Source organism: Bufo gargarizans, chromosome 4 (genome assembly GCF_014858855.1).
Source record: "Bufo gargarizans isolate SCDJY-AF-19 chromosome 4, ASM1485885v1, whole genome shotgun sequence".
In the NCBI taxonomy this organism is placed as follows: domain Eukaryota; kingdom Metazoa; phylum Chordata; class Amphibia; order Anura; family Bufonidae; genus Bufo; species Bufo gargarizans.
The window spans coordinates 192,572,234-192,580,430 of record NC_058083.1 but is presented as its reverse complement, the minus strand read 5'-3'; positions in this window follow the sequence as shown (position 1 = coordinate 192,580,430).

Below are 8,197 nucleotides of genomic sequence, written 5' to 3'. Positions count from 1 at the left end.
CAGGATCGGAAGGTAAGCGAGTGGATCTCCAGCCTGCCAGCGGCGATCGTTCGCTGGCAGGCTGGAGATGCGATTTTTTTTAACCCCTAACAGGTATATTAGACGCTGTTTTGATAACAGCGTCTAATATACCTGCTACCTGGTCCTCTGGCGGTCCCTTTTGTTTGAATCGACCACCAGAGGACACAGGTAGCTGTGTAAAGTAGCACTAAACACCACTACACTACACCCCCCCTGTCACTTATGAACCCCTTATGAACCCCTGATCACTTCATATAGACTCCCTGATCACCCCCCCCCCCCCCGTTATTGATCACCCCCCTGTCATTGATCACCCCCCCCTGTAAGGCTCCATTCAGATGTCCGTATGATTTTTACGGATCCATGGATACATGGATCGGATCCGCAAAACACATACGGACGTCTGAATGGAGCCTTACAGGGGGGTGATCAATGACAAGGGGGTGATCACGCATATAGACTTCCTGATCACTTCCCTGTCATTGATCACCCCCCTGTAAGGCTCCATTCAGACGTCCGTATGATTTTTACGGATCCACGGATACATGGATCGGATCCGCAAAACACATACGGACGTCTGAATGGAGCCTTACAGGGGGGTGATCAATGACAAGGGGGTGATCACGCATATAGACTTCCTGATCACTTCCCTGTCATTGATCACCCCCCTGTAATTGATCACCCCCCTGTAAGGCTCCATTCAGACGTCCGTATCCGTAAAAATCATACGGACGTCTGAATAGAGCCTTACAGGGGGGTGATCAATGACAGGGGGGTGATTACCCCATACAGACTCCCTGATCACCCCCCTGTCATTGATCACCCCCTGTAAGGCTCCATTCAGACATTTTTTTTGGCCCAAGTTAGCAGAAATAGTTTTTTGGTTTTTTTTCTTACTAAGTCTCATATTCCACTTGTGTCAAAAAATAAAATCTCACATGAACTCACCATACCCCTCACGGAATCCAAATGCGTAAATTTTTTTCGACATTTATATTCCAGACTTCTTCTCACGCTTTAGGGCCCCTAAAATGCCAGGGCAGTATAAATACCCCACATGTGACCCCATTTCGGAAAGAAGACACCCCAAGGTATTCCGTGAGGGGCATATTGAGTCCATGAAAGATTGAAATTTTTGTCCCAAGTTAGCGGAAAGGGAGACTTTGTGAGAAAATACAAAAAAAATCTATTTCCGCTAAAAAAAAATTCTATGAACTCGCCATGCCCCTTATTGAATACCTTGGAGTGTCTTCTTTCCAAAATGGTGTCACATGTGGGGTATTTATACTGCCCTGGCATTTTAGGGGCCCGAAAGCGTGAGAGTCTGGGATCCAAATGTCTAAAAATGCCCTCCTAAAAGGAATTTGGGCCGCTTTGCGCATCTAGGCTGCAAAAAAGTGTCACACATGTGGTATCGCCGTACTCAGGAGAAGTTGGGGAATGTGTTTTGGGGTGTCATTTTACATATACCCATGCTGGGTTAGATAAATATCTTGGTCAAATGCCAACTTTGTAAAAAAAAATGGGAAAAGTTGTCTTTTGCCAAGATATTTCTCTCGCCCAGCATGGGTATATGTAAAATGACACCCCAAAACACATTCCCCAACTTCTTCTGAGTACCGCGATACCACATGTGTGACACTTTTTTGCAGCTTAGGTGGGCAAAGGGGCACACATTCCAAAGTGCACCTTTAGGATTTCACCGGTCATTTTTTACAGATTTTGATTTCAAACTACTTCGCACACATTAGGGCCCCTAAATTGCCAGGGCAGTATAACTACCCCACAAGTGACCCTATTTTGGAAAGAAGACACCCCAAGGTATTCCGTGAGGGGCATGGCGAGTTCCTTGAATTTTAAATTTTTTGTCACAAGTTAGTGGAATATGAGACTTTGTAAGAAAAAATAAAAATAAAAAAATCATCATTTTCCGCTAGTATTAGTAGTAGTAGTAGTATTATAAATCCAGGGGACATTATAGGCATTCTTTTTTATTACTGGGGGCTCTATGGGAGGGACTTATAGATCTGCCTTATTTCTACATACTGATATTGCATTGGGAAAACAAAAAGTTAAATAGCGAAAACAATAACAAAAATCTATTTCTATTGTGAAAGATTCCCATGTTGGTGGACGTATCTGCTTTATTAACAAAATGTTGCATTCAATGATGTACTTTGGCTGAAGGACCTTCTTGGGGGAGTGGTTATCTGTGACGCGTCAGGGCACGTGATTGGCCGTCACGTGTCCGGCGCTTCATGTAGGCGCCCACCTCCCTGCCTCCTATTGGGCGCTGCCGGATGCGTGATTGGCCGTTACGGCTCTGACGCGTCATGTTGGTGGGGCGAGGTGTGCGGATGGCTAACTGGTCATTGGCAGGCTGCATCACTTCGCCCGCCGCTAACTTCCCTCCTCCCATATTCCTGCTTGCATTGAGGCGTTCTTAGATTAACTAAAATATGTGACACAGGTGTGTAAGGTCCTTTATAAGAAGCGCATTTAGAAGGAGAGCCTCACCCACAGAGGAAGACATCCGCCGAAACGCGCGTCGGGGTTACGTGGCTCTCCTGAGGTGTATATCTCCATACTATGTGTATGTAGATATGTAATGCTCTTGTGGATTTTTGGGGATGTGTTTACTAGCTCTGGTGCTTAGCTATACCCACTTGGGTTATCCATAGGTGGATGTTGCCGTGCACCTGAGCCATATCTTTATGTATATGGAGTTCTAAGTTGTCACCACAGTTTCCATTGTGATATTGGAACATTGATGTGGTGACTCTCTATGCACTTGCACTTTAATTTTCTCTTGGCTGTTGTATGTTCCCATACATCTTTTGGAACTATTACACATCCGTAAGTTGCGGTGCAGTCTGTAACCATTTATTGATGTGGTGTTTTATCATTTGCACTTGCACCTTAGTATTTTTAGTTTTTTTTTGCCCCCATATACTGAGTAATTGTGGTTACAGAAGTACATGCAGAATTTAGTGAGGCATTGTACTCTCTTTCTCTGCCTCTGTTCTTGTACTCCATCCCTCCCCTTTATGTTTCACTTGTGCTGATATGCCTCCTCAGATGTAGCCATTTTTTATCTGTTGTCTCACATTCTCGTCTATATACCGTATGTTATTTATTCAATAAAGGATTTATTTTTGATGATATACCCGTCTAATCTCAGTTTATTCTCGTTGTTTACTCTGCAAACCAGATAACGTTTGTTTATCTGATTACCCTGTCTGCCCCATAGGCTGATTTTAATTAGTTTCAGTTTAAAACTGTGGCCTGCTCTCACTACATTCATTGGAAGCTGTCTGGCACAAGGAAAGGAGTGGGCTCGGCATGCATGTTGGTACCTGCATCCCTTGGAAGTAATTGAGGCCATTATGGCACTAAAAATGGTAAAAGGCAGAGTGGACCCAGCATGCATGTGGAAGCAACACTACCTGAACTTTATGGCGGCCATTATGGCACATAACAGGTCGTATTTATGTTAGGTTCCCGTCTTACAGAGATCGCCTTGACGCTCAAATGGCTTTGTACAAAATGCATTTGCCAAGCATCTTACTTTATAAATAAGCATAGCATTAGCACTATAACATTTTTTGTGACTATAGCATTATTGTACTTTATCTGATTTGCAGAGTACTGTTGCATTGTCTTCCTTTCAGTCCTGGCCACAGCATTCTTTCTGCTTGTTTCCTGCAGCATGTCCTTAATGGCCGGCACGCGTCACTTCCTGTGCTTTATGGATTGGATCATGTAACCTCACTAAACAATCCTAGCCCTCCTGCACATGTATAAGTGGCTCAGTCCTCTTCCCAGATGTCTCAGTGTCAAGGTCCTTGTGATCTGTTACGGTTCCAGATATCTGCTTGTGTTCCTGGACTCTGCTACCTGTTTGATCCCTGCCTGCTTGCCTTGACTCTTCTGTTGCCAAACCGGATTGCCTGACCTGTACCTGTGCCACCTGCCCTGCCCTGTTGTCTGTTTGAATTCGCCTCTGCCTCATTCTTTGGTCCTGCACTGTTGCCCCTGTTTACGACTCAGCCTGTTGACATCGCCTGTACCTCTGGTACCTCGCTCAGGTACCTCCTGGTCCACCTGGACCAGCTGTCTGGTGTGCCAATCCTCCTCAAGAGGTAGCAACCTGGTGTTCCCCTTGGGAAAGTCTATTCCCACCATCAGGGGTACTGTGAAGATTGAGGTGTTCACTTAGACAATGCCTTTAGAGGAGGTAGGACACGTGGCACAGTGGGTTCACACCCGCTGCTTTGTGACACCTGGCCATTTTCAGGATGTCTTGCAGATGGGGTGAAGACTTTAGGAACCGCTTTACAACCAGATTGAACATGTGCGCCATGAAGGGCGCATGGCTCAGCCTTCCTTGACGCAAAGCCGACACCATGTTCTTCCCGTTGTCGGTCACCATGGTTCCGATTTTGAGTTGTCGAGGAGAAAGCCAGGATTTAATTTCTTCATTGAGGTTGCGGAGCAGTTGCTCCCCTCTGTTACTCCGTTTGCCCAGGCAAACTAGGTGAAGAACAGCGTGACACTGCAAAGGCCATGCACATGTGGTATGCTGGAGGGGCACTGTGAATTGTCCCTGCAGTGGAAGCTGAGGACACTGTGAATGATGAGGAGGCAGAACATTGTCGCAGGACCAACAGCGTGAGAACGTGGAGGCGGAAGCGGCGTCACCTGGCCAAGTTGCTGGTGTGGCCGGCAGGAACCACATTTACCCAGTGGGCCATAAAGAATATATATTGTCCTTTACTGTAGTTACAGCTCAACATGTCGGCGCTGCCGTGCCCTTTAGCAGACACTGACAGGCTTATGAACTGGCCCACCTTCTGTTCTACATATATGTGCAGGGTTAGTACTGCCTTTTTCGCAAAGAAATGACAGCTACATTTGAGAGGACAGCAGTGCGGGAAGCGTGGCCAAAGCCACGGTGGGCAGGACTGCTAGCCCAGTTTCTTGCAGATGAAGCACAAAAAGCTTATTTTGATCTAGAACCTGAGGCTGCCCAGGACTATGATAAACTTAAGTCGGAGATCCTGGCTCGGCTGGGTGTTACCCTAGCAGTTAGAGCACAACGAGTACATCAGAGGACATATAAAATGGATAAACCACCACGCTCGCAGATGTTCGATCTCATCCATTTGACCCGAAAATGGCTACAACCCGAGATGTTATCAGCACCTGACGTCGTGCAGTGGGTGGTCCTCGACAAGTTCATGAGGTTGCTATCCCCAGGGGACCCTAATACAGCAGGCCAGCTTATTGACCTAGTGGAGCGATACTCTGCGGCTGAGGATCTTCTAAATAACTCTCAGCTCTCAACCCCACGGAGTCTAAGGGTTTTGGGTAAGACTGTTCCGGGGCTTAAGGGAACTGGGAGAAATATAAAGACTTTAAGTGAAGAAGATAATGAGACTGTGGGCTCAGGAAAGCCCAAGGGGTATAATGTTGGACTAAACAAAGGTCCCATAAGATGTTTTCGGTGTAATGGGTTGGGACACATTGCAGTGAACTGTCCTATGACTACTGAACCTATGCAATGTGATGTTGCCTTTATGAAAAAACGCATGTCTATGTTTGCGCAAGTGGTGTGTACTGCGGCAGGTTCAGACAATGCGGGAAAACATTTGTGTGAATTAAAAGTGCATAATAAGAGTGTGACTGCGCTGCTAGACTCAGGGAGTGTAGTAACTCTGGTGAAAGCAGGCCTTATAGCCCCCTCTGACAGTCAATCAAACACGTTCACTGTGAGTTGTGTGCATGGGGATACATGTGAATGCCAGACTACTCTTCCTTATATTACCACCCCCTATGGGTCTGTGTGTCATAAAGTTGGAGTAGTCCCAGCACTACTGCATGAGGTTATTCTTGGGAGAGATTTTCCACATTTTTGGAAATTATGGGAATCCAAGTTTGAAACAAAAAGAAGTACACCGCAGATATTGACAGCATCTGATATAGGCCCTGAACTATTAGAGGATTCCCCACTAGGGGATGTAGTTGAGGTATCGGCAGACAGCTCAACCTCTTTTCCATTCTCTGTTATGGCAGGGGACCTAGATGAGTCCACATCAGAGACTGAGACTGAAGGGGTAACACTTCAGGGTATGCCTGACCTAGACGTTAGGAAAGACGACATCCAAAGTGAGCAAATGAAGGACCCCACCCTTACACGGGCCAGAGAAAATATGGGAATTCTGTGGAGTCTGGTGCTAGGCTGGCTTTTCCCTACATGGCTTTAGAGAACGAATTGTTATATCAGATAGACAAGAAGGAAGAGGAGGTGGTACAGCAGTTAGTGGTCCCAAAGCCCTACCGGAGAACTGTTCTGGATCTGGCACATGGACACATTATGGGTGGCCATTTGGGAATCCAGAAAACTACTGTAAGGATTTTAGAGAGGTTTTTCTGGCTTGGAATGCATGGAGCCATTAAAGCATATTGTAAATCCTGCCCTCAGTGTCAGATTACAGCCCCTATGCCCCATTTCCGCAGCCCTTTGGTGCCCCTGACGATTATTGAAATACCCTTTGAGCGTATTGGGATGGATTTGGTGGGTCCCCTAATAAAGTCAGCTCGGGGTCATCAGCATATCTTAGTCATAATGGATTATGCTACCGTTACCCAGCGGCCATACCTTTGCGCAATACCTCATCAAAGACCATCGCAAAAGAACTGGTCCAGGTGTTTAGTCGGGTTGGTATTCCAAAATAAAATACTCACAGACCAAGGGGCGCCCTTTATGTCTAATGTCATAAAGGAACTTTGCAGGCTTTTTAAAGTTACCCAGCTACATATGTCAGTCTATCACCCCCAAACTGACGGATTGGTGGAAAGATTTAATAAAACCCTGAAACAAATGCTGAAAAAGGTGGTAGATAAAGATGGCAAAAATTTGGACTTTTTGCTCCCATATCTGCTGTTTGCAGGGAGGTACCGCAGTCATCCACAGGGTTTTCACCTTTTGAGCTTGTATATGGTAGACATCCACGTGGTTTATTAGATGTGGCTAAAGAAACGTGGGAAGGACAGGTCACACTGTACAAAAGTATAATAGAGCATGTGTCCCAGATGCAGGATAGGATTTTATCAGTCATGCCAATTATTAAGGAACATATGGAATGGGCTCAAGGAGTACGGAAAATGATTTATGATAGAGGGGCCAAGATTCGAACATTTGTGCCAGGGGATCGAGTACTAGTTCTCGTCCCCATCGTGGAGAGTAAATTCTTGGCTAAATGACAACTAAACTAAAGGTCCGTTTGAAATTATTGAAAGTGTAGGTGAGGTGAACTATAAAGTATACCAACCAGGTAAAAGGAAGCCAGAACAGATTTACCATATAAATCTGTTAAAACCTTGGAAGGACCGGCCAGTCCTGGCAGCAGCACTTGCTCCACCCATCAATAATGGGGCAGCAATACCTGCTGTCAGAATAGCCGAAACTCTGTCCAATGTCCAAAAGAATGAAGCTAGACAGTTGGTCGCTCAGAACAGAGAATTTTTTTCAGAAAAACTGGGGAAGACATCACTCATAAAACATGACATCATAGCTGAACCTGGGGTTAAGGTCCATGTAAAACCTGAGGCCAGACGAGAAGCAGTCTCAAACGAAGTAAAAGATATGCTGGAGTTGGGAGTAATTGAGGAGTCTCATAGTGAATGGTCAAGCCCGATTGTGTTAATTCCAAAGCCTGATGGTACCATAAGGTTCTGTAATGATTTTAGGAGGTTAAATACTGTGTCTAAATTCGATGCATACCCTATGCCACAAGTGGACGAACTTATAGACCGACTTGGTACAGCCCATTACATTACGACCTTAGACCTGACAAAGGGTTATTGGCAAATACCCCTGACGAACGCTGCCAAAGAGAAGACAGCATTTTCCACACCTGACGGCCTATTCCAATATGTATGCCTTTTGGTCCTGCAACATTTCAGCGGCTAATGGACAGAGTGTTGAGACCACATAGACAGTACGCGTCTGCTTATCTTGATGATATAGTGATACACAGTGCAGACTGGGAAACACACCTACTCAAGGTACAGGCAATGCTTGATGATTTGAGCAGAGCAGGGTTGACTGCAAACCCCAAGAAATGTAGCATTGGCCTAGAAGAAGCCAAGTACTTGAGTTACATTATTGGGA